General features: G+C 37.9%; 1 long non-coding RNA gene across 1 annotated transcript in view; it reads left to right on the top strand.

Moving 5' to 3' along the window:
• Positions 1 to 802: 802 nt before the first annotated feature.
• LOC132520373 (uncharacterized) overlaps positions 803 to 27,240 on the top strand; it is a 176,317-nt gene continuing 149,879 nt past the window's right edge. The window contains exons 1-2 of the long non-coding RNA XR_009540535.1: positions 803 to 923; positions 18,407 to 18,544. This is a non-coding gene — a long non-coding RNA (uncharacterized LOC132520373). The remainder of the gene's footprint in view (positions 924 to 18,406; positions 18,545 to 27,240) is intronic.

The following is a 27,240-nucleotide window of genomic DNA, read 5'->3' on the forward strand; positions in this document are numbered from 1 at the left end:
CAGCTCTTACCTTTCTGTCACGGGGGACCTCGGCGAGGGACCCAGGGATCTGGTACAGGTCCAAGCTGAGATGCTCCAGGCTCAGCCTCTCCTGCAGGAAGTGGCCCGGGTACCACTGTAGCAGGGACCGACAGGGTCTTCTTGATGGACCCTTGAAAACGTCCAAGGCATGATGGGGGCTGGCAACTGGGTCGGCGGGGCCTCCGGCCGAGCGTCCCAGCTCTGGCTCCAGGCCATGGCGGGGCCCAAGCCCGGGGAGGCCCCTCCTTGCCCGCTCGGCGCGGCGCCAGCGCCGGCTGTCTCCCAGGGCGACCCCGCCGCCTGCACCGGCTGATCGCACTAGGGCTGGCGGGAACCAGCCGCGGAGGAGTCCCCCTTGCCCCAAGCCCAGGGGCTTCTGAGGGGTTCGTAGTCCGCACAGAGAGCGTGTGAGAGAGGCCGAGGGGAAGCCGCAGGGCCCCAGGCCCGGCCTGAGGTGGACTGAGAAACTGTGTCTTCCATACAGTACATTCTACGTAGTATTTCTTTTCCTTTCTTTTTTTCTACTAGCAAAAGCAAGTTTATTCAGAAACAGCCAAAGAAGTTGCCAACCTACGTTTCTGAACTACAGCTGATCCTAGTCAAATCCAGAACTTGCTTTTATAGGGAAAAGGAGGTAGCTGGGCAGGGCTGTAATAACAAAAGAGTTCATTGGTGGAAGCTGGGAGTCCAAAGTATGGAGGCTTCTCATTGGTTGGGCTGCAACTAGGCAGTGTTTCTTATTCAACATCACAAATCTATATTCGGAAGCTCTGAATCCCTGCTACACTGAAACTCTGCTAGGGATATAAAGATATGAGTAATGAATAAATCCAAGTTCCTGTTTTCGAGAAGCTTGCAAACTTTTCATGAGGACAGGAAAAGAGCCACAATAAAAGAAGAAGGTAAGTGCCAGAAGAATTATGCAAAAATCTAAAAGCATTCAAAGAAGAGGGAGATTTTTTTTTACGTGTGAGAGGTCGCTGGAGATAAGATTCAGCAAAGACTTCAAGGAGAGGGGGTGATGTTTGAGATTCATCCTGAAGAACCAACATTTCTATAGGCAGTAGGATTGGGGAGAACATTCCAGGTGGAAAAACTCCGCCACAACAGCACAGAACTGTGATAGGGCTAGGAACGATTGCAAACTAGCACCGCAGGCTAGTGTTAATTTAGGCTACGTATGGCCTAGTGGTCAGAAACAAATCTAGACCGGCAGGCTGGACTTTGGAGTTAAGCAGGCCTGAGCTGGGACACTGGTGCCACCACTGGATAAATACCCAACCTAGGGAAAGTTATTTAACCTCCCTCAGCCTCGGTTTTCTCCCTTCTAAAATTAACCTAATCATACATTTACCAGGATCGTTTTGAGATGTCTGTTCTATAATAGGTGTTTAATAAATGATAGGTATTATTACTTTGCAGAGGTCTTGAATACCAGGGTGAAGAGTTTATGTTTTCTTAGCCAGCTTATGGAAGCGTTTGCACAAAGTGACTACAGCTGGAATAATCTGCCCCCAATTTATACGCTTGAGGGAAGCAGGGAAGAGAAAAGACTGGAAGACAAGTTAGGAGACTCCTTGGTAGTCAGCTAGTAGATCAATAAGTAATCCTCAGGGTGATGCTACTTCATAGTCAATCCATAATATCAAAGTTTTATTTTTGAGTTTTCAAAATATACAGATATTTTATTTTCTTCCCTTCCCCTCCTGCTGTTTTGCCATTGGATTGTTCTGCCAGCAGGCAAAAAGACAAATCAGTGAAACTTCAATCAGCCAGTGTCGCCATAAACAAAAGAGGAACTTAAATATCTGTGGTTACTGTGTGAATGTAAGCATCTTTGAAAGATTTGGTTGGAGCAGGCTGAAATTAACCACTTGAATTTAACATTTTATGTAGAATATATATGCCAATAATTCTTAACCTCCCTTTGTTCCACCGATACAGCTGAGTCACTATAGCGTGGGAAGAACCTCTATACTATAAATAATCTTCTGTCAGTTAATTTAAAAAGGCAGTAGGGCAGGACTTATTCAAAGTCAGTGGTCATGTACCACTGACCAACCACATAGAACCTTGGACAAGCCATTTAATAATCCTGAACTGCAGATCACATATCTGTAATTTGGGGGAGGTAATTTATTTTTTGCCTCATTCTTAAGGTTGTTGTGAGGATTGAATGAGGTAATTGATATAAAAATGCTTATGTTTTATAAGCCACAAATGCAAAAGATTATCTGGACAAAACCTCCATCCACATAAATAAGGCACAATCATTATGAACTGTATAAGAAGTTTTCCCACTTTTTTTCTTCCTTGCTCTCTGAAGATCTGCTTGATTTGTCTTTTTTTTTTTTTTTCCCAGTTGGCGAGCACTTTACTTTCATATGTTGACCACAGTTAACCTCCCATTTTGGGTGAGATTTCCAAAGTATGATTTCCAACTAAGTACCATTTTGTCATTTTGAAATTGTGTTGTTTGACCTTCCCTGTGTTTTGGGATAAGTATAGGAGGGTTTGGCTTCAGACTTAAATTATTTCACTAAGGGCACTTTTGGAGGAGGAAAAGTTATTTTTCGCTCACTTAATAAAACAACTTCTTGTACAGCAAACTCTGTCTCATTAAGGGCTGTGCCGGAGACTTCAGGGATTATTTAAGAGACTGAGCCAGCATCTTTATCTTGTGATGTATTGAAAGATGTGTTAGTTCCCCAAGGGAAGAAGAAGGGAAATTGAAAATAAAATCCTTTTTCCCCCTTTTTGGTTAATTTTCAACAAAATGAAGCAGTTACTTCTGAAATATAGACACACAGGTGAGAAAAATGTGTGTAATTACTTAATAAGAAAGGGACTTGCATAATTAAACTGAAATTCAATGCATTTGAAGGAAAGGGAAAGCATCCCAGCTAAGTTTCTGGCAGATAATGATGAAGAAACTGAAAACAGTTGAGGCTCTGAAGTCACACTTCTGTTGATACATATGGTGTTAATGGATTTTGAGCTCCTGGGCCTCCTGGTAAGCAGATGGTTTTATACTTGTGCTTAAACTAGAGGTTAGATGGCTTGGTGGAAAAAAGCAGTGACCTTTCATCTCAAGTTTAGTTCTGGACCTAATGATTTGTGTATTCAAACTTTTCAAACACATATTGTCACACTTAACACCCTGTAAGATACTCGAACATTGACTGGGCCTGGTAAATCAATCGTAGTTGATCTTCAGAGAGATTCTTTTTTTTTCCCCTGACTGAAGCCAAGTTTTATAAGTTACCTCTCTTCTTCTGGGCAAAAAGTTAAATCAGGGAGTCAGTGTCTCTCATTGGATTGTCTGTTCAAGTATACAAAGTAAAACAACTAAAAATATACACTAGTTTCTGTTAGGTTAACTAGAAAGGAATATTCCTGAAAATAATTATGCTGCTGTGGAACTACAGTAATAAGCTCCCTGCCCCCCAGACCCACATTTAATTAGAAAACTACTGGTCCCATTCCAAATCCTAACTAATTTAATTTAAAACCGTATGTTTTATACAGTAATTGCCTGTTTTTTAAGTTAACTAACCATTGTACCATCAGCTTAGACATTTTATGAGTGAAGACAGCACTCCTAATTGATAAGCATGGCATGCTTATAAATGAAGTTAAAACAACAGTGACGCTTTGGGAAACAAATGTTGCCATTTGACTGCTTCCCAAAAGTAGCTTGTTTAGCAGAGATCCAAGAAAGTTGGAGATCTCTGCATTCAGGATTTATGACTGGAAACTGAAATGTACTTGAAAGTCAAGAAGGTGGATTGCTGCTTCTCCTTTTGGTCAGACAGAGGTGCTAGGAGCAAAATGAGGTGGGGTGTGGGGCATGGGCTAGAGCCTGGAGAATCACATCAATAAACACCTTCTCACCTGGGCTCCCTGGGTCCCAGGATGCCAAGACTCTTTCGACACTAAACACAGTAGTTGCCAGATAATTCCACAAGAAGAAGGAACTTTCACCTTCTTTACAGTTTGGTGATTACAAAGCACTTTGAAGAGAATATATGTGAGTAAATAACACACTGAGTGAGTGATGTTATTTGGATCAAGAAATGATTGGATGGAAAACTGTCTATGATATATCAAGAGGGAAAAGCAGGTTACAAAACAGTGTGTACAGTACAATTCATTTTTTGTGAAAAATAATTCTATAAATGTGCAACAGAAAGACTGCAGTGAGACATAGGAAACAAACAAGCAATGGGGTAGAGGGAATACAGATGATTTTCGTTTTCTTCTGACTTATCTATATTTTCACACAGTAATGTTATTTTCAGAATAAGAAAAAAGTTCTTTAAAAAGACTTTAGGGGGCTTCCCTGGTAGCGCAGTGGTTGAGAGTCTGCCTGCAGATGGAAGGGACGTGGGTTCGTGCCCCGGTCCGGGAGGATCCCGCGTGCCGCAGAGCGGCTGGGCCCGTGAGCCATGGCCGCTGGGCCTGCGCGTCCGGAGCCTGTGCTCTGCAAGGGGAGAGGCCGCAGCCCTGAGAGGCCCGTGTACCGCAAAAAAAAAAAAAAAAAAAAAAAAAAAAAAGACTTTAGGGAAGGAAACATTCAAGTTATGAAAACATGGGGCAGTAATTATTACTTAGACTAGTAAATCTCTATATTTAAGGGAATAGAAAGCGATTAAAATACAGACATAAAGAACACAGTATTTATATTTCCTTTCACACCCTGGAACAATACATTTTTGAGAAGTGAGATATTTAGCTAGGTCAGGCTGTACACATTCGAGGAATCCTACATCATGATGTCTGTTAGCATTTAAGAAGTGTTAGTAACTGCAGAGTAATACACTAAACAAAATGTCCGGAGCATACAAATACCATATTATATAAAGGTAACTTAACTTTAAAAAGAAAAGCTGGTCCTTGTCTCTCTGAAATAATTCAAGATTTGAATTGAGAAATATTGCTATTAATAGCGCTAAAACACTGAGACCAGAAACCATCAGAACTTTAAGGATTAAAGAAAATTGTAACATGAACTGATGGAGAAGACATTGGAAAACAGGCTCTCTCCCATGCTACTGGTGGAAGTATATTTTCACTACTCTAAAGGACAAGCTGGTAACAGTCATCAAAAGTCTTAACATCATGGATGTTAAGCATTTCCATTTCTAGGAACTTATCCTACAGACAGTATACGAATGTGAACAAATCAATAAGGATGCTCATAGCAACATTGTTTATGACAGTGAGAAATTCACAGTGTCTTAATTGTCCCATAGAAGAGCTTTCATGCTGAAGTCAATCATAGTAATCCATTAAATAGTATACTGTGCAGCCACTAAGAAGGGTTTGTGTGTGAATGTATCTAATAAACACAAAGGTGAACAAAGGAAGCCTGACACAAAAGAGTATATACTATATGTCATTTATATCTAGTTAAAATGAGGCAAAAATCACTAATGGATAACTTTGGGAATGCCTCATGACTGGAGATGGGCACAGAGCACGGAGTGCTTCTGGAGTTCTGTCGGTGTTCTTTTCTTGGTCTCAGACTGATACATGGGTGTGTTCATGTTGTGAATGTTCATCAAACTGTACACTGATGTTTGTTTACTTTTCTGCATGTCTGCTGTACTTCAATAACATTTATCAGAAGAAAGGTCGTAAGAAGTATTCATAACATAGAAAGAATTTCAGCATATATTTTTAATATAAAAGTATTAAAATCCTTTTCCATCTTAAAGGATCTTATAGAAAAATAAATGGATGTTCACAAAGTGGCATTGGTAGACATCTCTGGGTAATAGATGATAGGTTATTTTTATTTGTAATATTTTTATTTTAAATATTTTCTAAAATTGTCACAGTTTTATAAGAAGAAAAAGTCAAAATAATATCATTATAAAAATGAGAATGGTATATGTAAGTTTGTTAAAACAGAGAAAAGAGTTAATAAGAATGTGCTAATAGTAAGAAAAAAGTTCACCAAGATCAGTTAGGATTAAATAACCTGGCATTTTACAAAGCTTTGATTCAAAAATAGAACACTTTTTATTCTAATAGTACATAACATGTGGCTTTAAAATGAACGAAGGTTGTTAAAATTCCAAAACAAGTGTGTAATAACAGACTCTGCCCCACTAGTTTGCTAGGTGATGCAAGCAGTCTAGACCTCAGTTGTCCTGCCTGTAGAATGGGTTTAATAATACCTTGCCTGCATCCTCCCAGAGGTATTTTGAGAATAAGTGATATAAAAATATAGGAGTAGCTTTTAACTTTTCAGAGATGTTGTTTCTAGGTATTATTACATGGGCGGTTTATGAAAAAATATGAAATTTGATGCCACTTGAAAATTTTGTGAATCTTGTGAAACTGTACCCTTAAGAAGCACCTATACATTAAGAAGAGTTGGGAAAAAAAAAGAGTTGGGATAACACTTCATTTTTTCAGACTTTTATACAAGAACATTTTTACAAAGAAAAATTGAGCAGAAAATAACTTTCTCTTTTCATCTTGAGAAAAATGGAACAATTGTACAGATTCAGATTATTTTTGAAAATTGGATGATAGCACTAATCTATAATTCTTATGATCTACTGAATATTTCCCACTAGAGAGAGATAAAGAAATGCATCCTTGTTTACTTCAGCTCATGTTAGAATTGTTTCTCCTCTCTGTCAGTTGTCTTTCCTTTCAGCTGCATGGTCTTCTGGGATTGGTTAAAAAATACTGAAGAGCTGACATTTAAAACAGTCTTAAACCTACAAATATTCCTCTCCATCTGCCACCTCCACCCCACCTACATTCTATGATCTTTATTTCATTACCCTAGGGACTTGGTATTAAGATGCATTTAATAGTTTACAACAAATGTTTTGAACTAGTACTTTTATTTTTCCAAAGAGTGTACCCAAGGATTGTTTGTCCATATCCACGTTACCCAGAGGACAAAACCATATTCATGGCATTCATTCAATGCTGTGGCCCTTCGAAATGGACCTCACTGGATGGTCATAATAACCCCAACAAATATATCTGTAGCATTTCCTAGATCAGTGGTTCCAAAGTGTCCTTGGACCAGTAGCATGAGCATCATCTGAGAACTTGCTAGACATGCAAATTACTGGGCCCCACTCTAGATCTACTGAATCAAAACTCTAGAGATGCTTCCCAGCAATCAGTATTTTAATAAGCCCTCCAGGTGATTTTGATGCATGCAAAAGTTTGAGAACTACTGCCCTGGAGGGACCATAGGTGAGATTTCTAGAAGCACAGTATGCTCCCTTAAGGGATCTAGGAAAATTACCAGTATGCATGAGCTTACTTTGAAAACAATGTTGAAATCTCGACAGTAGTCATCATAAAAAACATATGGTAGCACTAGCAGCTTCACTTTGCAGCCATTTGACCATTTTCAGGCCACCACTATGGTAAATTAGAAGCATTCCTAATTTACAGACAAGAAAATAAAATCAGATAAGGCAGGGGAAAGCACTCTTAGAAACTGGTGTAGCTTTTTGCATCATCTGAAAGTTTCTTTAATGTTAATTGCAGTAGAGATGGTTGTTACGTTGCCTTTCAAAACCTTTCTCCATGGCAAAACTGAGACTGAAAACCAGAATACTGGTCTTGTTTCCACCAGTAAATCATCCTGGCCTTTAAGACTCAGATACAAGAAACACCTGAAGAACAAGGGATCGTTACTGTGGAATCATCAGCACCTGTTCAATTTCTCAGCCTAACCACATCCATCTGTGTAAGAGAGCTTTGGTATTATGACCATCCAGGGAGATCCGTTTCAATGGACCACTGCATTGAATGAATGCTGTGGATATGGTTTTGTCCTCTTGGCAAAGCGGATATGGACAAACAATCCTTGGATACCCTCTTTGGAAAAATAAAAGCAGTAGTTCAAAACACAATTCATTGTAAACTATTAAATGCATATTTCTTTATTTTTTATTTTATTTATTTACTTTTGGCTGTGTTGGGTCTTTGTTGTTGCACGCGGGCTTTCTCTAGTTGTGGCTAGCGGGGGCTACTCTTCGTTGTGGTGAGTGGGCTTCTCATTGCAGTGGCTTCTCTTGTGGAGGAGAACGGGCTCTAGGCGCGTGGGCTTCAGTAGTTGTGGCTCACAGGTTCTAGAGCGCAGACTCAGTAGTTGTGGCGCACGTGCTTAGTTGCTCTGCAGCATGTGGGATCTTCCCGGACCAGGGATCGAACCCATGTCCCCTGCTTGGCAGGCAGATTCTTATCCACTGCGCCACCAGGGAAGCCTTTGAATGCATATTAACACCAACTCCCTAGGGTAATGAAAGGCCTCTTCTCTAAAGTAAAGTCAGTTTACATATTACAAGACTGCTCTTTTTCTTACAAAGAAGGAATAAGGTAAAACCAGGAAAGAGAGAACAGGAGCAACACTCTTATTACTACTGAAATGTTTTTATATCTCTTCACCAACTTTAACTTACTAGTTCATTTCATATAAAGGTTCTGATGCCCTAGAGGCCCCTTCCCAATATGGTGGATTTGATTATCTACATATTTAAACACAATTGTGTAAACGGAGCCATAAGAAAGGCTCTAAAAGGATTAATCCACTACTATGACTTTATAAACAATTTGTGAACAAAATTATTATCTTTAATTTTGGTTAAGAATCAGAATGATAACTGTTTTCTTGACAAAAAAATATACAGAGGTAACAGCTTTATATTTTTAATGCTAAATTAATTCCAGAAAGTCACATATAGAAGTAAGGCTTTGGGACAGTTACTTAATTGCTCTAAACCTAAGTTTTATTGCCTGTAAGAAGGTATAACAGTATGGTTGTGAGAATAAATGAGTTAATTCATGTGAATTGCTTAGGACAGCGCCTAGCACTTAGCAAGCACACAGAATGTTAGCTAAATTATTATTTTTGTAACTGCAAATGTTACTCTGTTTTCAGGTTAAATTAACTACAGAATGCTGAAGTCAATATGAACAGACCAACTAATATTGAACAGATTAGTAACAGAAAAGTTTTCAAGATAATGGATATTGTTGCCTTATCCAAAGCTATTACCATTTACTCAAGGAATTCAGATTATAACCTATGTAGTCCCTTAATCATCATACTCTGAAAACAACCAACCTAGCTAAGCTTCTGATGTGGAATTTGATTTACCTAGTATAAAAACAGAAACTATACTTAGGCCCTCCGAATAGTAATTTTTAATTCACAGTCACTTATAGGTCCTATTTAAAACAGAAAAGCTGGGGCAGCATTACTCTGTAGAGTATTTGGCATTCATCCAGTTGGCCCCTGATGTAGAGAACTCTTGCTGGTCTGGGAGACATGCAGCAGGAGGACAGTGGTTTTGGGCAGAGCAGTGTCAAAATCTGTTTTTCCTAATTCAGTGTAATTCTGTAATCAGGTCCCTGTTACTGAAACAGTGCACAGATATATTTCAGTTTGGATAGTCTTAAAATGCACACATCATAAAGGAAGACAAAAAGACGGAAAGAGGTCCGCCTTTTAATGGCTTGTCTCAGCTGATCCTTATAATAATATTGAAGTGTATTGCATGTGTGTGTGTATGTGTGCATGTATAGTTTTATAGCTGGAAAAACTGGAGCACAGAGAGTTTAGAGTCAGGGAGGGGTTAGAAACCGTACTGAGAACTCACTAGAAGTCTTGAAAATAAGATCATGCCCTTTAGAACGTGAAATGCTCAGTGTGTGGAACAATTTTATGTTACACAGGCAATAAAGTGTTTTTTCTTTCTTCCTTTCTCCCTCTCTCCTCCCTCCCTCCCTCTCTCTTTCTCCCTTCCTTCCATTCCCCCTCTCTCTTTTTCTTTCTTTTTAAAATAGATGATAAGCCAAACTTTAAAACCTAGTATTCAGAGCTCCTTGCCAGCATATAACACATTGGTGTAGAAAATTGATGAATAGAAATCCCAGATAAATAGAGTGGAATGACCAGCAGGGGGAGCGCTTACGTAGCAATAGCAGAGCTCAACTGGAAGAAGAAAGTCTCCTCTTTCCTGGCAAGGACTTAGCCAATGAAAACCCATGGCCTCTTTGTTTACTACAGCCCTCCCAACTTCCTCTTCCTCTCTATGAAAAGAGTTCTCCCCTTGACTTGCAAGAACTTGCACGTGGCTCACCGTTATTGCAGACCCTGAAATATAATTCTTTGCTGATCCCACATGAACCCAGTTTTGCTGGATAATAACTGACAATCTATTTGTTTTAGGTCAGCATTGGTCTCTAGACTTAACTTTACTGATTTTCACTTCTAGAAAGGCGTTAAGGTAATATAGACTTCTGAACTTTGAACACTGAGGTGAACACCTTGGCCTCGGCATATTCTAACTTGAAGTCCATGTTCTTGGATCCAAGTCATGGCTTTTCTGTCTTCCTGACTGGGCACTGAATTCTTTGTGCCTATCTCAAAGTATTAATGTGAGAGTCCAATAATTAGGTGGGAAGGAAAACACTCTAATTTGCAAATTACTGGATAAATGTTAATTTTTGTTTTTATGCTTTACAACCTTGAATTCTCAGTAAGTAATACTAGTTAATCTCCAAAAGAGAAACCTTGTAAAGGTGCTGTTATGTAGACCTTTGGTATGTCAGATGTTACACAATTTCAGTCATCTCTATTTATCAGCAATACACATTCAGTAAAAATACCACATGAGTGCTATACATCCTTCAGTGTAATTACCAAGCAAATATGTATTCAGCCTGTCAGAAGCCTAATATAGAGTCTCAGCCTTAGTTGTAGCCTAAAACTAACGATGGTAACTATAAACAGTGACGGATTGGATTGGCAGTCCCTGTACAGTCTCAATTTGCAATTTTGTGTTTGGCAGAACTCATAGATTTTATTACCAACAATATATTGCAGTCCAAAGGAAAAATGGAAGCATTCTGAGCCATTTTCAAGGGCTGTCTCACAAAATACATACTGTAATTACTGAACCGTAGAGAACAATTCCTGATGTGGCATGGTGAAGGCTGTTGTTTCTGTTTTGGCCATTATTATTTTAAAGACAGGGAGTGTGTATAATACTACATCTTTCAAAAGGGACCAACGTGAAACCTTTGGGTTTGTATGTAGCCAAAATGCCTAATCCCGTTCAGAACGAATAATAGACAACCCAGGAAAGAAATTCTATTTTAAGGAGTGACTCAAGTGTCAAATGTTTAACCAAGGTGTAGTTTTGATTTGAAACATGGTTGGAGGAAATAGCGATAGAAAACAACTGAAGATAAGAAAAATCACAGTGAACTTATTTTCAGTTTTTCAAGTTTAAACTCTGTAATAGTTAAAAACTTTTAATTGAACTATGGAAATGTGCAAATTTACTCTTCCATATTTTAATCATACAAGCTGTAAATTTGTGAGTTATTAAAACATCACTAGTTTCATCTTCATTTTTTATTTTCTGATAGGATGATAGTGATATTCAAGAACTAGTTCAGACTTATAAGTAAAATTAAGCAATAGCTACACAAAAATACCCATTCTCTTATTTTACTTCCAATTAATTATTCTTAGTCTTTCAGTTAAATTGATGAGGTTGGGAATACCACTATTCAAAAACATTTCCATGAAAAATTCACCGACTGATAGAAAACATCACAGAGATAAAATTTCCCCAAATTGCAGGTCTGACATCATTTGGACGGGAAAAAAATAGACTGATTGACATTTTTGTATTACAGGTACAAAATATGAAAAGCCAAAAAGAGAATTTTAAAGTTTGATGGAAATTTAGTTTCAGGTAAAACTTAAAGACAACTCAGAGAGTGAAATATGCTTTCTTTTGTAACCAAAACCCTTAACTAATCTCAGCTCCAAATGATTAATTTTACATCCTACATTTTTTGGGGTCACTTATTATTAATGAAAATAACCCCACCATCTACTCACTCTCTACCAAAACACCTTGTTTTATTTTCTTCATAGCACTTATCACTATCTGAAATTATCTCTGTGATATCTTATTAATTAGCAAGTGACCTGATCAGGTGTGTTCACAGATTACCAGCACCTAGCACATTAACTGGTACATAGGGTCTCAAAAATATTATAACATTAAAATTATAATTTAAAAAATTAGGGGGGCATTATGTTTAGATCTCTGTTCTCCAATTTTTATACATTCCATTCTTATCTTTATTTCTTTTTTTTTAACTTCTTTTTCTTGCTGTCTCTCTATTTGGGAAGGAAGAGAAACATTTTGTAATGAATGACAAAAAGTATTCCCTGACCTAAGAAGAATAAGGCCATAGAAACATGGGCTTTTATTATAGATTTTAAAGCCTATGAAAAGATGCATATTGATAAATTCTCTCTAGAGAAAAACTTAGCCAGCCCTCTATTTAGCCAGACCACAGAGGAGAAAAGTTTAGTTTCCTCCCTAAAAATTTGAAATCCAATTGCAGGTATGGATTCTGATGGAATACACATTTCATAAAATAAACAGTGTCGTAGTCTTGCTGCTGTCTTTTAAATGGTAGTCTAGTGAAGTGGCTAAAAACATGGGCTCTGGAGCCAGGATGCTAGAATTTGACTTCTGACTCTTCTATTTAATAGCTATATAATTCTAGGGAAGTTAAACAACCTCTTTGTGCTTAAGTTTCCTTATCTGTAAAATGGGGATCATAATGGAAGCTTCTTTTTAAGGTTGTAAAAAATTAATGAGTTGTATAGCACAGGGAATTTTACCCAGTATCTTGTAATAACCTATAATGGATTATAACCTGAAAAAGAAAAAAAAAAAAAACCCCACTATGCTGTACACCTGAAACTAACACAATTTTGTAAACGAACTATACTTCATTTAAAAAAAAAAAGAATTAATCAGTGAATACATCTGAAGTTCTTGGAAAAGTAAGTGACATATAGAGAGTGCTCAAAAAACGTTCTCTATTGTCTATTCTAAGAAAAATGTCCAAAGTGATACTGTTATTACAAAATTACCTACCATAACAAGTATCAAGTTGTCTTTGTAGAGAAACTTCAGACTAAATGTACTTGAGAGATATGCTTTTCACACATTGCAGGTTCATAAGCTATAGGCCTGTAGACCCAAGTTTCACAAACTGAAACTTGTTCACTCCTTCAGTCACTTAAATAACTAATATTTATTGGATGGTAAACTACAGTATTTCCAACTTCCTTTAGATGCCAGGAAGAAGTCTTAGAAGGATAATTTTAAAAAGGAAGAGCTTGAACAACAAACTGAGATATGTTTAATCTCCCTTTCTGGCTACTATCTTCTAAGAGAAATCAGAGCAAACAGAAAAATTCTCTTCTACACCGTCAAGTATCCATGTTGAGCTATCACATGCCCTTCCAAGTAAAGAACCATTAAACTGTGGTGTAATCTGAATATACTAATATGTGGATCCTGAATTTTTTCTTATTCATCAAATACTTATAAGTGGCTATGTTGTATGTTAGATTTAGTACTAGGCTCTGGTTCTAGAACTGGAAACAAATAAAAACAAAACACCAAACCTCCCTACTACTTTTAAACTGCTTATGATGTAGTCAGATAGAGATGAGCCACTGACGGCACATATTAGGGAAAAGAAATCCAGCCCCGGGAATTTTGATTTCAGAAATAAGGAAGGGTAGGGTTAGCTTAGTAAAGAAACAAAAAGAAAACTGTTGTAAGCAGAAGGAAGAACACATAGAAAGCCTAGAGGCCAGATGTAGCATGGTGGGTCCTGGACTGGGAGCAGTTCAGTCCTGACTCATTGTACAACTGAATCTCTTCAGGAGTTGCTTTCCTCTCCTCCTCTTTCATCCGCTTCCCTTCTCTTTTTTAATGCTAAAACCCCCACCCCCTTTGATTTTCTCATCTTTTCCCTCAGAGATTTTAAAGTAACTGGTTGAGGGGTGGTATCCAATGCATCAGTATTTTTAAAAGCCTCTAATGATGCTCTGATGAACATAGATGCAAAAATCCTCAACAAAATACTAGCAAACTATATCCAATGGCACATTAAAAAGGTTGATAAACCATGATCAAGTGGGGTTTATCCCAGGAATGCAAGGATTCTTCAATATATGCAAATCAATCAATGTGATAAACCATATTAATGAATTGAAGGAGAAAAACCATATGATCATCTCAGTAGATGTAGAAAGAGCTTTTGACAAAATTCAACACCCATTTATGATAAAAACCCTCCAGAACGTAGGCATAGAGGGAACTTACCTCAACATAATAAAGGCCATATATGACAAACCCACAGCCAACATTCTCAAGGTGAAAAACTGAAACCATTTCCTCTAAGATCAGGAACAAGATAAGGTTGTCAACTCTCACCACTATTATTCAACATAGTTTTGGAAGTTTTAGCCACAGCAATCAGAGAAGAAAAAGAAATAAAAGGAATCCAAATCAGAAAAGAAGAAGTAAAGCTGTCACTGTTTGCATATGACATGATCTATGCCTAGAGATTCCTAAAGATGCTACCAGAAAACTACTAGACCTAATCAATGCATTTGGTAAAGTAGCAGGATACAAAATTAATGCATAGAAATCTCTGGCATTCCTATACACTAATGATGAAAAATCTGAAGGAGAAATTAATGAAACACTCCCATTTACCATTGCAACAAAAATAATAGAATACTTAGGAAAAAACCTACTAAGGAGACAAAAGACCTGTATACAGAAAACTATAAGACACTGATGAATGAAATTAAAGATGATACAAATAGATGGAGAGGTATACCATGTTCTTGGATTGGAAGAAGCAACATTGTGAAAGTGACTATACTACTCAAAGCAATCTACAGTTTCAGTGCAATCCCTATCAAACTACCAATGGCATTTTTCACAGAACTAGAACAAAAAATTTCACAATTTGTATGGAAACACAAAAGACCCCGAATAGCCAAAGCAATCTTGAGAACGAAAAACAGAGCTGGAGGAATCAGACTTCCTGACTTCAGACTATACTACAAAGCTACAGTAATCAAGACAGTATGGTACTGGCACAAAAACAGAAATATAGATCAATGGAACAGGATATAAAGCCCAGAAATAAACCCATGCACATATGGTCACCTTATTTTTGATAAAGGAGGCAAGAATATGCAATGGAGTAAAGACAGGCTCTTCAATAAGTGGTGCTGGGAAAACTGTACAGCTACATGTAAAAGAATGAAATTAGAACACTTCCTAATGCCATACACTAAAATAAACTCAAAATGGATTAAAGACCTAAATGTAAGGCCAGACACTATAAAACTCTTAGAGGAAAGCATAGGCAGAACATTCTATGACATAAATCATAGCAAAATCCTTTTTGACCCACCTCCTAGAGAAATGGAAATAAACATAAACAAATGGGACCTAATGAAACTTAAAAGCTTTTGCACAGCAAAGGAAACCATAAACAAGAGAGAAAACAACCCTCAGAATGGGAGAAAATATTTGGAAATGAAGCAACTGGCAAAGGATTAATCTCTGAAATTTACAAGCAGCTCATGCAGCTCAATATCGAAAAAACAACCCAATCCAAAAATGGGAAGAAGACCTAAATAGATATTTCTTCAAAGAAGATATAGCTTGCCAACAAACACAGGAAAGGATGCTCAACATCACTAATCATTAGAGAAATGCAAATCAAAACTACAATAATGTATCGCCTCACACCAGTCAGAATGGCCATCATCAAAAAAATCTACAAACAATAAATGCTGGAGAGGGTGTAGAGAAAAGGGAACCCTCTTGCACTGTTGGTGGGAATGTACATTGATACAGCTACTATGGAGAAGAGTATGGAGGTTCCTTAAAAAACTAAAAAGAGAACTACCATATGACCCAGCAATCCCACTACTGGGCATATACCCTGAGAAAACCATAATTCTAAAAGAGTCATGTACCACAATGTTCATTGCAACTCTATTTACAATAACCAGGACATGGAAGCAATCTAAGTGTCCATCAACAGATGAGTGAATAAAAAAATGTGACACATATATACAATGGAATATTACTCAGCCATAAAAAGAAATGAAATTGAGTTATTCGTAGTGAGGTGGATGGACCTACAGTCTGTCATACAGAGTGAAGTAAGTCAGAAAGAGAAAAACAAATACCGTATGCTAACACATATATATGGAATCTAAAGGGAAAAAAAAGGTTCTGAAAAACCTAGGGACAGGACAGGAATAAAGATGAGAGAGTGGCATGGACGTATATGCACTACCAAATGTAAAATAGATAGCTAGTGGGAAGCAGCTGCATGGCACAGGGAGATCAGCTTGGTGCTTTTCGACCACCTAGGGGTGTGGGATAGGGAGGGTGGGAGAGAGACGCAGGAGGGAGGGGATATGTGGATATACGTATGCATATAGCTGATTCACTTTGTTATACAGCAGAAACTGACACAACACTGTACAGCAATTATACTCCAATAAAGATTTTTTAAAAAATAAAACATTTATAAATAAATAAATAGCAAGCATCTAGTGATGCTGAAGGGCAAGGCAATGAAAAGAATTGAAGGTGGTACCTCACCCTTCACTACTACAGCAAGTAACCTAGGGTGGTACCCTAAGGCAGAAGGATGACCTTGAGGTGTTTTATACATGGGCAGCTTATAGTCAAGCTCACTTTGGAACTATTCCTCTGGCTGAGTTGTGGAGAATGGATTGGAGGGGAAAAGCCTGGAGGCAGAGGGACCACTTAAGAGGCTCTTGTAGTATGTGCATTACTGCCTGTGGCTTTCCTCGTTGTTTCTTAAACCTGGTCCCTTAAGTGTAGCATCTTTCTTTCAAGAAACACACAGGCTCTCATTAAGTGCTCTAACTTGAGGGGGAGTTACTGAACTATTAACTCTCACCACAAGTGCAAGCATTCACACAGGCGTTCTTCTCCCTAGATGGATTTAAGCAATCTATAGACACCCTAAAATTGCGTATACATTTTTTACCTTTCTAGGCATGTGTGTTTTTCTGGAGTAGAGGTCAACATTTTTCATCAGCTCAACAAAATGCTGTATGACCTCTAAAGGTCAATGGCACAGAAGGCCTTGCAATGAATGAAATTTAGTGACATATTTGGAAATGGAGACATTTTTAATATATTCAACAGTGCTAAAAAGTACAAGGGTATTTTAAAACCTTTCCCTTAACTTGAATTCTCCTGCGGGTTCTGAGCCTGACAAAGCATCAGAGTAATCTAAGGAGGTTGTGAGAAGTAGAGTTCCATACCTCACCCCAGAACTGTTGAGTCAGGATGTATAGGGAAGGATCAAACTGATTGTAGTTGCCAGTCGGGTTTGGGGACCACTGAGATACTTCTTTACTTGCGGGAAATGTATTTACTTCATTATTTATGTAGAAGAGCTGAACCAAGAGCTTTCTTTTAAAGTAACGTGACATCACTAATGCTGTATCTCCCCCAATGGGGGGGCATATTCATAATCCGATTTATAATTCTAGAGAATTTTGGGAGTTGGAAGGGTTACATTTTTTTGTATGTACCTCTGCTCCTTTCTGTCCCTACTAAGAATTGCCGTTCAGTTCTCTTCTAAGAGTGCTGTTTCTGCTGAAGATTTTTGTGCCAAGGTGAAAATCATTCTAAATTGTCTTATCTCAGCACTTAAAATGAACGGATGCCCTCTTTTTTCTTTTCTTTTCTTTTTTTTTTTAAGAAAGAGGCTTCCTGGTTTGAGGAAATTATTTTCACTCTCAGATGAATCTGGCCCTCGCATGAATATCCTTCTTATTTTCCCCTATTTATGCTATCTGCTCCACATCTGTATCCAGTACAAGGCAGAAACAGCATGTTATCAACCACAAGAAGAAAGAAACATAAGGCTCTTAGAAATCTTGGTTCTCATTTATTGTCCTATTGAAGGCGCACGCTGGTGTATCTGAAAAGCTTTAGATGATTAAAAATGTAAGAATGTGTTGTCCTAGACAATTACAAAGGCTGAAGGGAAACCTTTTGTATATTGCTGGGCTGCAGCTATCTCCAAGGACAGCTTGGAATAGCAGCAGCATATTATGATATTCAGAAGGACTGATTATATAGGATTGATACAGTATTTGGTATTATTTCTTGTTCTATCAGATTTAATAATGTGAATTTGACATAGCTAAGTATTCTAAATGACAGCAACACAATTGCTGTTTTGATGCAAGACTTTCTGAAAGAGAAATATTTTACATTAGTTCCCCCCAAAAGAATCCATGCTGAGAAAGTCTAATTTAAAAAAATACATTTTGTTTAGGACTGGGGCTAGAATTCTCTGGCAAGTTTTTCTTTATACCTACTTCCTTTTCATTTTTTTTTTCTTCTGCTTCCTCTCATGTTTCTTTTTTTCCATATTCCTACATCTCACTGTTATCCTTTTTCTCTTCTGTCATTTCATCCAGCTTCCGCTTTAAGAGTTCCGCACCCATGGCGCTGAGGAGCTTGGCAGACGTTGTCAGGAGAGAAAACATTGTATGCTCCTTCTGTAAGGACATCCAAGAAAAAGGAAAGCCCAGGAATTTGAAGGGGACCTAGTATGTGTGAGTTTCAATCCCTTATTTTCCATAGACTCCCTTTGTTTATCCCCTTGTATTATAGGAGTTATCTTCCCAGTTTTTTTTTTCTTATTTAATGTATAATTTCTTATTCTTGTGATAGTAACAAGGTATCGGACCCTTTTAGGTTTGGTCTTCACTCTCAACCCTAAATACCTATTAGGTAAAGAATTAGAGTCTGTTCTGTAGAACTGACAATTTTTTGATTTGCCTGAAAAGAGGTACTCCAAATCCCAAGCATACATCACATCTTATGTCCAATCTTTCCCCTCCCTGCATTGAGAACTGCACTGCGAGGGAAAATATTTTCAGGACAGCCCAGTGCAAAAAGGCTCATCTCTATAGCAGTGGCTGTCAGTGGATTGATTTTGCATCCCCTTGCCTGGGACATTTGACAATATCTGGAGACACTTTTAGCTTTTGAAACTGAAACGATGCTACTGGCATCTAGCAGGTTAGAAGGATGCTGCTAAACATCCTACAGTGCGCCCTCACTTCTCCCTACTTCACCCTCTGCTGCTTAAACAAAGAATTATCCAGCCAAAATGTGAGTGGTGCCGAGGTTGTGAAACCAACCCTGTATGAGACATCAGACGTGCCCTGCTACGTGAGTTGCTTGGTCCATGCGCGACAGCAGGGAAATGTGTCTGTGAGACTCAATGCTGACTCACAGATGGCAATTGTGCCACCTTTGGGAAAACTGGCTATGCTTGTTAGACCCGACGGGTGTCTGTGTGTCTGCCAGACACTTGGTTTGTAAGGGAAAGTGAAGTGGAGTCTGCTAAGCAGAGGCCGGGGGGTTGCGGAGCACAATCTATTTAAAGAGCATTAACTGGGCATTGGCAGACCTGGCTCTGTTTTCAGCTGGTTGCAGGGCTTGGGCAAGTCACCTCACTACTCGCCACTCTAGGCCTCTGTCTCTCCTCTTATCAAACAAGAATTTGAATGAGCTCATCTCTTCCTGTTCCAAAATTGTGTAATGAATGAAAAAATTACCTCACAGTTAAGTGTAATTGTTTGACATAGCTTAGACTGGGCAACTTTTTAATCACTAGCTTCCTAAAATTTTAAGAGCCATCTTTAAATATCTGCATTAGAAATGTATTGTCTTGAGTAAGTTTGATATCCCAGGAAAACAGAATATCCATTGGTGTTTAAATGTTGCCCCTCTGTGATGTCCTTCTTAGAAAAATCCAGTTTGTCTAGCTACTTGTTTTACCACTTACCTTGAGGAGCTGTCAGTGTTTTTCTACCAGACATACATCAACCTGGCTGACCGCTAATGCTACCTGGGAAAGGCAGTAGGGTAGGGTCAGGTCTAAGGAGAGGCATTGGGAACTGTGGCCTTGGTAATGACTTCACTGGTTATCCCACACCACTCCCTTCTCTGAAAACACCCTGGGTCGATGGATCATTCAGTGATCTGACACATCAGTACCCAGAAGTTTGTGAGTTGAGAGGAAAAGAAAGGAAGCAGGATTAAATAGTTCCTGAATACTCAGCACATACAACCTGCTTTACGGATGTTATCTGATTCAATCATCACAAATACCTGATGAGGTGGGTAATATTAACATCCCTTTACTGATTAAAAAGAAGAACAACGACCAAAAAGACTGAGGCTCAGAAAAGTTATCTACAAGCTGTTGAAAATGTGATTAAAGGGGATTTAAATAACAAAATAAATTTAATGGATCACATAACTGAGGAGTCAAGCTTGGTCCAAAGCCTTAACACATATCAGCATTTTTCCAATTTCTGTTTCTCTTTCCTGAAGTGTTGGTTTTGGTGTTGGTTTGAAGTGTTGCTTTAGGCCACATGGCGCCTCCCAGAAGCTATTGGCTCTCCCTCAGGACCTCATCTCTCTTTGCTTTAGAGTATCCTGTGGTCCCCACCCAAGCCATAGGATTCATTCTCTCACTGGCTCTTGTTGAGTCACATGTGTTTTCCCGGAAATAACCACTCTGATAATGGGGGTGAGTTGGGTCAAATGTACAAGTTAGAAATCGATTGAATTCCTTAAAGGAATATCTGGGGGCTGTTGGAGAGAAAATCTGAAGGACTAGATATGGAGGTGGTAACTCAAAAGTTCACCAGTAGGTTAGGAAATGACCAAAGTACCTGGAGTTTCTACTACAAAAATACTTTTTAAACAAATCTAAAACAAACTTTAAATTTAAATGTCCAAGAAACAGAAAGATCAATGTCAGAATCTGGGCTACTAATCCTTAATTCCCAAACAAGTTCTAGAAATTGTGGAGATTTTGTATGAGTAATTTAGAGTTTATTATGCAATGATATTTTGAAGCTGGTCAAGATAAGGCATGGAGACTAAACAACAGTTCCACTAACTATGTTGTTTTTCATTGCTCATATTACTGGACACATTTTTCTCACTGATCAGTGGAAATTCTCATGAAAAAGTAACCAGGACAGATTGGTTCCCTGCATCCAACCCTCTGGTCATCTTGGAATAGGACCATGAGAAAGAATCTGAATGATTTCTAGATCCATACCAGTGTCTTTTTTTTTTTTTTTTCTTCAAACATCTCACCAGTTTCCAAAGATGACCGCATTTGTTTTCAGCTATGAAGTATTTCTTCATCATTAATAATGTGACAATTTCTAGAGACTTGAGTCAACTCCATATGATTTAAAATTAAAGAAGCTAAAACTTTTAAAAGGAAGACTACATTATTATGCCTATTAAAGAGGGTTTTTTTTCCATAATCTAAAACACAAACATTTTTAATTAAGAGAATTCATATGGTCTCAGGGAAACTCTGGGCAGCAACCACTTACCCTGTAGAAGCAAAAAACCATGAAATGTGGACATTAAGCTTATTTATCCTCAAGAAGTAAAGGGAGCTCAAAATTAAACCTGAAATGGTAGGATTCATATTAGTTGGATATTGCATCATTTCTCTGTACAGGTGGATATCAAGTAAGAGTGAGAACAGGTTTCTGATCCATCACATAACTACCAATATACCCAAATAGTCTTTGATTAACAATATCCCATCTGGATGGAAAACGTATCCCCTCTTTTAAAAGATTATACATTTTGGTCTGAAACCTAAGTTTGAACAAAAAATTGCTTGTGAAGAAATTAGCACAAACATTTCAAATATTAATTTTTTGGTTTACCCCAGGCTATCTTTAAACCACAAAGGTAGAAATAATTGAAAAACAAATTTAAAAAAAGCCTCCTTTATAATGTTATCTTTTAAAACAGAAAACAGGCTACAATACTAATATGACAATGAATCATCTATGTGGACCTATTTAGAAGCACTTATTGCCTGTGGGCGGAAGTCGGAGTGGGCCTCCGACTCTGCTTGGTGTCCCCTCTCTCTCTCTCTCTCTGGTACAGTTCAGCACATCACAGTTTGAGTGACCAATACGTCAATTGCATATTCAGAGAGGAGTGACTTCGGTGGCGAAAAGACTTCAAAATGAGGTCATGTCCACTGTCTGGATGTGTTGAAGGAATTTGGATTTTAACCTAGGAAATAATGACTTCATTTCTTTTTCCAAATAACCAAAACGTTAACTTGACCTAGAGAACTAAGTGTTTAATTCATTAGCATCTTAAGAAAAACCAGAAGCAGTGAACGGAGGCTCAAGAAAGTGGCTAAGTACACAAATGATGGAGTTGGAAAGTCAGGGGTTCAAATACCTGTTCCACCACATACTAATTGTATAAGTTTGGCAACATATTTAACCATGCTGAGCCTCAATTTCCTTGTCTGATAAATAGGGAAAATAACAGCTAACCTGCAGGGTTGTCATAATGATCAAATCAGTCAACAACGTTATCTGAAGTGCTACATGTAGCAACTGGCATTTGTAAGGATTCAACAAATGGTCTTTCAACAGTTGCTTTATAAATCAGCCTCAGACTATTACTATTATCTGTCGGAAGTATGCCATGAAAAAATTCTTGCCTTTGGAATTAGTAGTTTCAGCCATCAGTTGAGGTATTCAAGTAGCTTCTTATGGTGTAAGGAGTATGGGCTTGATGTCATCAGGTCTGGATTTGAATTTCAGTTCTAACACTTTCCAGCTCTGTTTAACTTGGACATGATATTTAATTTGTATGAGCCTCAGTTTTCTTTTCTTAAATTAGGATAATAATATCTTTTTCACAAGTTTGTTTTTTCCTGAGTAGTAAATAACAATCACAACAAGAATATCATTTTTTGCTCATATACAGATCTTCCTTGACTTACAATGGGCTTATGACCCAAGAAACCCATCGTAAGTTGAACATATCATTAAGTCAAAATGAATTTAATACAACTAACTTACCAAACATCAAAGCTCAGCCTAGCCTACCATAAATGTGCTCAGAACACTTACATTAGCCCACACTTGGGCAAAATCATCTAACACAAAGTCTATTTTATAATGAAGTGTTGAATATCTCATGTAATTTATTGAATAGTGTACTGAGAATGAAAAATGAAATGGTCGTATGGATGCAGCATGGTTTTAAGTGTATCAGTTATTTACCCTCTTGATCGCAGAGCTGACTGGGAACTACGGCTTGCTGCCACTGCCCAGCATCACAAGAGTATCATACTGCGTTATCACTAGCCTGGGAAAAGATCAAAATTCAAAATTCAACAGTTTCTGTTGAATGCATATCGCTTTCACACCATCTAAATCAAAAAATTGTAAGCTGAACCATTGTTAACTCAGGGACTGTCTGGACTCAGTGCCATGTACTATGCTAAATGCTTTACATGCATCCACTTATTCAGTCCTTATAACAAAACTGTGAGGAGGTTATTACGATTATCTCCATTTTACAGATAAGGAAACTGAGACAGACAAAATTAAGTTGTTTGACCAAGGTCACACAGTTAATAAGGGGCCGAGGAGGAATCATAAGTACAAGATGTCTGGCTCCTGGAGCCATGCTCACGAGCATTTCCAACATAGTGCTTGACACTGAACATTTTCTCATTCCTTCCCTGTGCACCAGAGGACCACTTAGCCACCATAGCCATATGCTTTGCTTTGTGAGAGCAAAACAAAGATGCAGACTTGCCAGGGGTAGTAAGTCAGGAGTCCAGACTTACCTTTCTTGAATGCCAATCCAGGAACTAGGGTCAGATTGCCTGCAGTTAAATAAAAGATTGCTTTGAAAAGTACAAATTCCTGGGCCCACCTCTGGAAATTATGAGTCAGTAATTTGAGGTGGAGCTCCAAATGTATAACTCCCTAGGGATCCTCTTGCACAGCCAGGGTTGATAACCAATCTATACATGACTCTGTGTGTCTTCCAACTAGGAGTTTCTACAATCTTTTAAATTTTATGAATAAAAACAGGCCCTTGATTGTTTGATTCTAAATTTTCCATTTGTAGTCAGGGGCATTTCCTCCTTCTAACTGATTAGGGAAAAAGACATCAGGTGCCAGAATCCATTGTGTTTTCTCCATAGAAAAGCTTTACACCTCCATTTCTAAAGGGTGTGGGTTTTTTTTTTTTAGGTTTGTGTTGTTCTAGTTATTCATTCTTTTTTTTTTAAACATCTTTATTGGAGTATAATTGCTTTACAATGGTGTGTTAGTTTCTGCTTTATAACAAAGTGAATCAGTTATACATATGTTCCCATATCTCTTCCCTCTTGCGTCTCCCTCCCTCCCACCCTCCCTATCCCACCCCTCTAGGTGGTCACAAAGCACCGAGCTGATCTCCCTGTGCTATGCGGCTGCTTCCCACTAGCTATCTATTTTACGTTTGGTAGTGTATATATGTCCATGCCTCTCTCTCTCACTTTGTCACAGTTTACCCTTCCCGCTCCCCATATCCTCAAGTCCATTCTCTAGTAGGTCTGTGTCTTTATTCCTGTCTTACCCCTAGGTTCTTCATGACATTTTTTTTTCTTAAATTCCATATATATGTGTTAGCATATGGTATTTGTTTTTCTCTTTCTGACTTACTTCACTCTGTATGACAGACTTGTAGTGAGGTGGATGGACCTAAAGGGTGTGTCTTAATTGAACATTGCCGTCACCTCCCTGGTCACCTCATACCTTCTACAATAAATGGAGATGAGGAAACCAAACGAACAATTTCAAAACCCGAGTACAAGCCAGTTCCTCAGTCTCCAGGAGATGTTATGGATAACATAAATAAAGAGCAAAAATGTAGGGCACATTGAGTTTGTAAAATAAATGGGTATGTAACACTACCTCCACCTCAGGCATGCAAGACTGTGCAATTTAGAGGACCAGGAGGGGGACTTCCCTTGTGGTCCAGTGGGTAACACTCTGCGCTCTCAATGCAGGGGGCCTGAGTTCGATCCTTGGTTGGGGAACTAGATCCTGCATGCATGCCACAACTAAGAGTCCACATGCTGCAACTAAAAAGACCCCGCATGCCTCAATAAAGATCCCGCGTGCCGCAAGTAAGACCTGGCACAGCCAAAATAAATAAAATTAATAATTATTAAAAAAAAAAGAAGCAGGAGGAACAACATCTGGGTCCAAGGAAGATTTTGTCTGTGAAAAGCATCCTTAATTATGGTCCATATACAAGAGGAAAATGGTGAACTTTCAGCTAAGGGCATAATCCTTAGGCAAGAAAAACAACCGGTTAGGAAAATGGATCCAAGACCCTGATTCAAGTGTGTAAAGTGAGGTCCCATGAAGAGCTCTGGTCCTATAGTTGAGTGACTGTGACACTGGCTGGAGGTGACAAAGAGAAAGATTTTATGTGTGTGTGTGTGTGTGTGTGTGTGTGTGTGTGTAAATATACATGCATTCATACACCAATGCACATGTTTTAAAATTATACCTACAAACATAATTTCAATAAATCATCAGTTACTCCTTGACTAATTATTTGGACAGAGGAGTTTCCCCAAGTTTTAGTAGAGAATACAGAGGAGAAAAAAAAAAAAGGTTTCATAATTCTTTGGTTGGAATTTGATTCACAGCCAAATTAATTTCTCTTTCCAGTGTGTTGTTTTTTTTTCTTACCTTCCCTAGACAGGGCTTGGGAAATGATAATCATTTTTCATGAGAGCAAATATACATATTTTGGTTCCCTAGATTTTATCATGGTATAAACACCTAAAAAAGTTATAAATGTTGTAAAAACTCCAAAATAGCTGGAAGGCAGAAGTGCAGTGGGGAATTTTCCAGGATATACTTTGAAGAAAGTCATGGCAGAGTGTTAGGCAGGGAATACAGGAATGACATTTGGTAACTCTAATTCTCGAGAGAATAGAATGACCCAAGTGTTTCTAAAGAAGCAGAGCAGTGTATGTCTCAATAAGAAAAGGGCAAAATAAATAATTACTGTTGTATAAGATAAAGGAATAGAAATAACTTACTGTGAAGGAAAGGGCTTTACAAAATTGTAGTGGACCTCAAAAGACTATTTTTAAAATTTACTGTGAGTGCCAAGTGATAAGGAAAAACATCTGTGCATCTTTGCCCAAATAACAGATAAATAAAATAGAAACTAAACAGTCAGCAGAGACCTTGTCCGTTTTACACTGAAGAGTTGCTGTTATAGTTGTACTTTTTTCCCCCAGTCAATTGTAAGGAAATAGATTCTTTGGGCGCCATCTAGTGATAAATTGGAGGAAGGCAACTAAAAGAGTTGGAATTTTGTTTTATTTTGGTATTTGGTACATAGGAAAAATGAGTGTAATGAAACAGTTGAGTTTCAGGGATAAGGCATTAGTTTGAAACTTTTAAATTAAATAAATACTCATTGGTATAAGCAAGAATTTGAAGGTGATTTGCAGAAGGCAGGGAACTTTGCCTCTCCGTTTTTGTTTTAACTCCCACCATCTAGAATGATATCTAGCATACTGTATAAACGTATGTGAATCTGTTGTAAATAAAATGAATAAATGGTGACAAAAATTACAGGGTTTAAGAGAGTGTCTATCTCTTGTTCTGCATATATACTGCATCCACCTACATTTTTTTAAACAGATGGGGCAACTTTTATAAGTGATTTTAAATAACAAAATTAAAATTCTTTACACTAAAGCATTGTCATTGCTGTAGATTCTTCAAAATCATGTTAGGAGTTCCTTGCCAAGTTTGAAATGGAATATCAGAAAATCTAGGCTATTCAAGCTCTAAAATTCATATTATTTAGCCTTATCTGTTAATTTATTTTTATTTTGCACATTTGCAGGGAAAGGAGGAGATTAACATATATTGTATCTCTCTGATGAGCTAGGTGTCTTATTTATATATTAATTTCAAAGGAGGGAATTGGATGGGTTAAAAAAAAGATAAAAAGAAGGCAATTCGGTGGGTTTAAAAAAAAAACCCACCAAAGCTCAGAGGTTTAGTTTATATAGTCATAAAGCTCACCCAAGTTTTTTTGGCTTTCAAGCCCTTAATAATGTGTTAGACATGAGTGGTTTTTATTTGTTTGTTTTTTAGGGTTTTTTTTTTTTTTGGCGGCTTTTCTCTAGTCTGATGTTCTCCATCCCTCTTTCATAATTACCTAAGCTTGTCATTTTGATAGCATTGTCTGGGACCAAGGGATTGGTTTGGTTTTGGTCATGGTAACCCATTTATGGCCAATGAGACAGAGAAGAGGTCTTCTAGAAAAGTTTCTCATCCTGGATAAAAAAAAACATGAGAGAAATGTTCCTTTTCTGGCTTTTGACATTGGTTTCTGAAAATGTTATGCCTGG

The sequence above is a fragment of the Lagenorhynchus albirostris genome, chromosome 5 (assembly GCF_949774975.1).
Source record: "Lagenorhynchus albirostris chromosome 5, mLagAlb1.1, whole genome shotgun sequence".
Lineage (NCBI taxonomy): Eukaryota > Metazoa > Chordata > Mammalia > Artiodactyla > Delphinidae > Lagenorhynchus > Lagenorhynchus albirostris.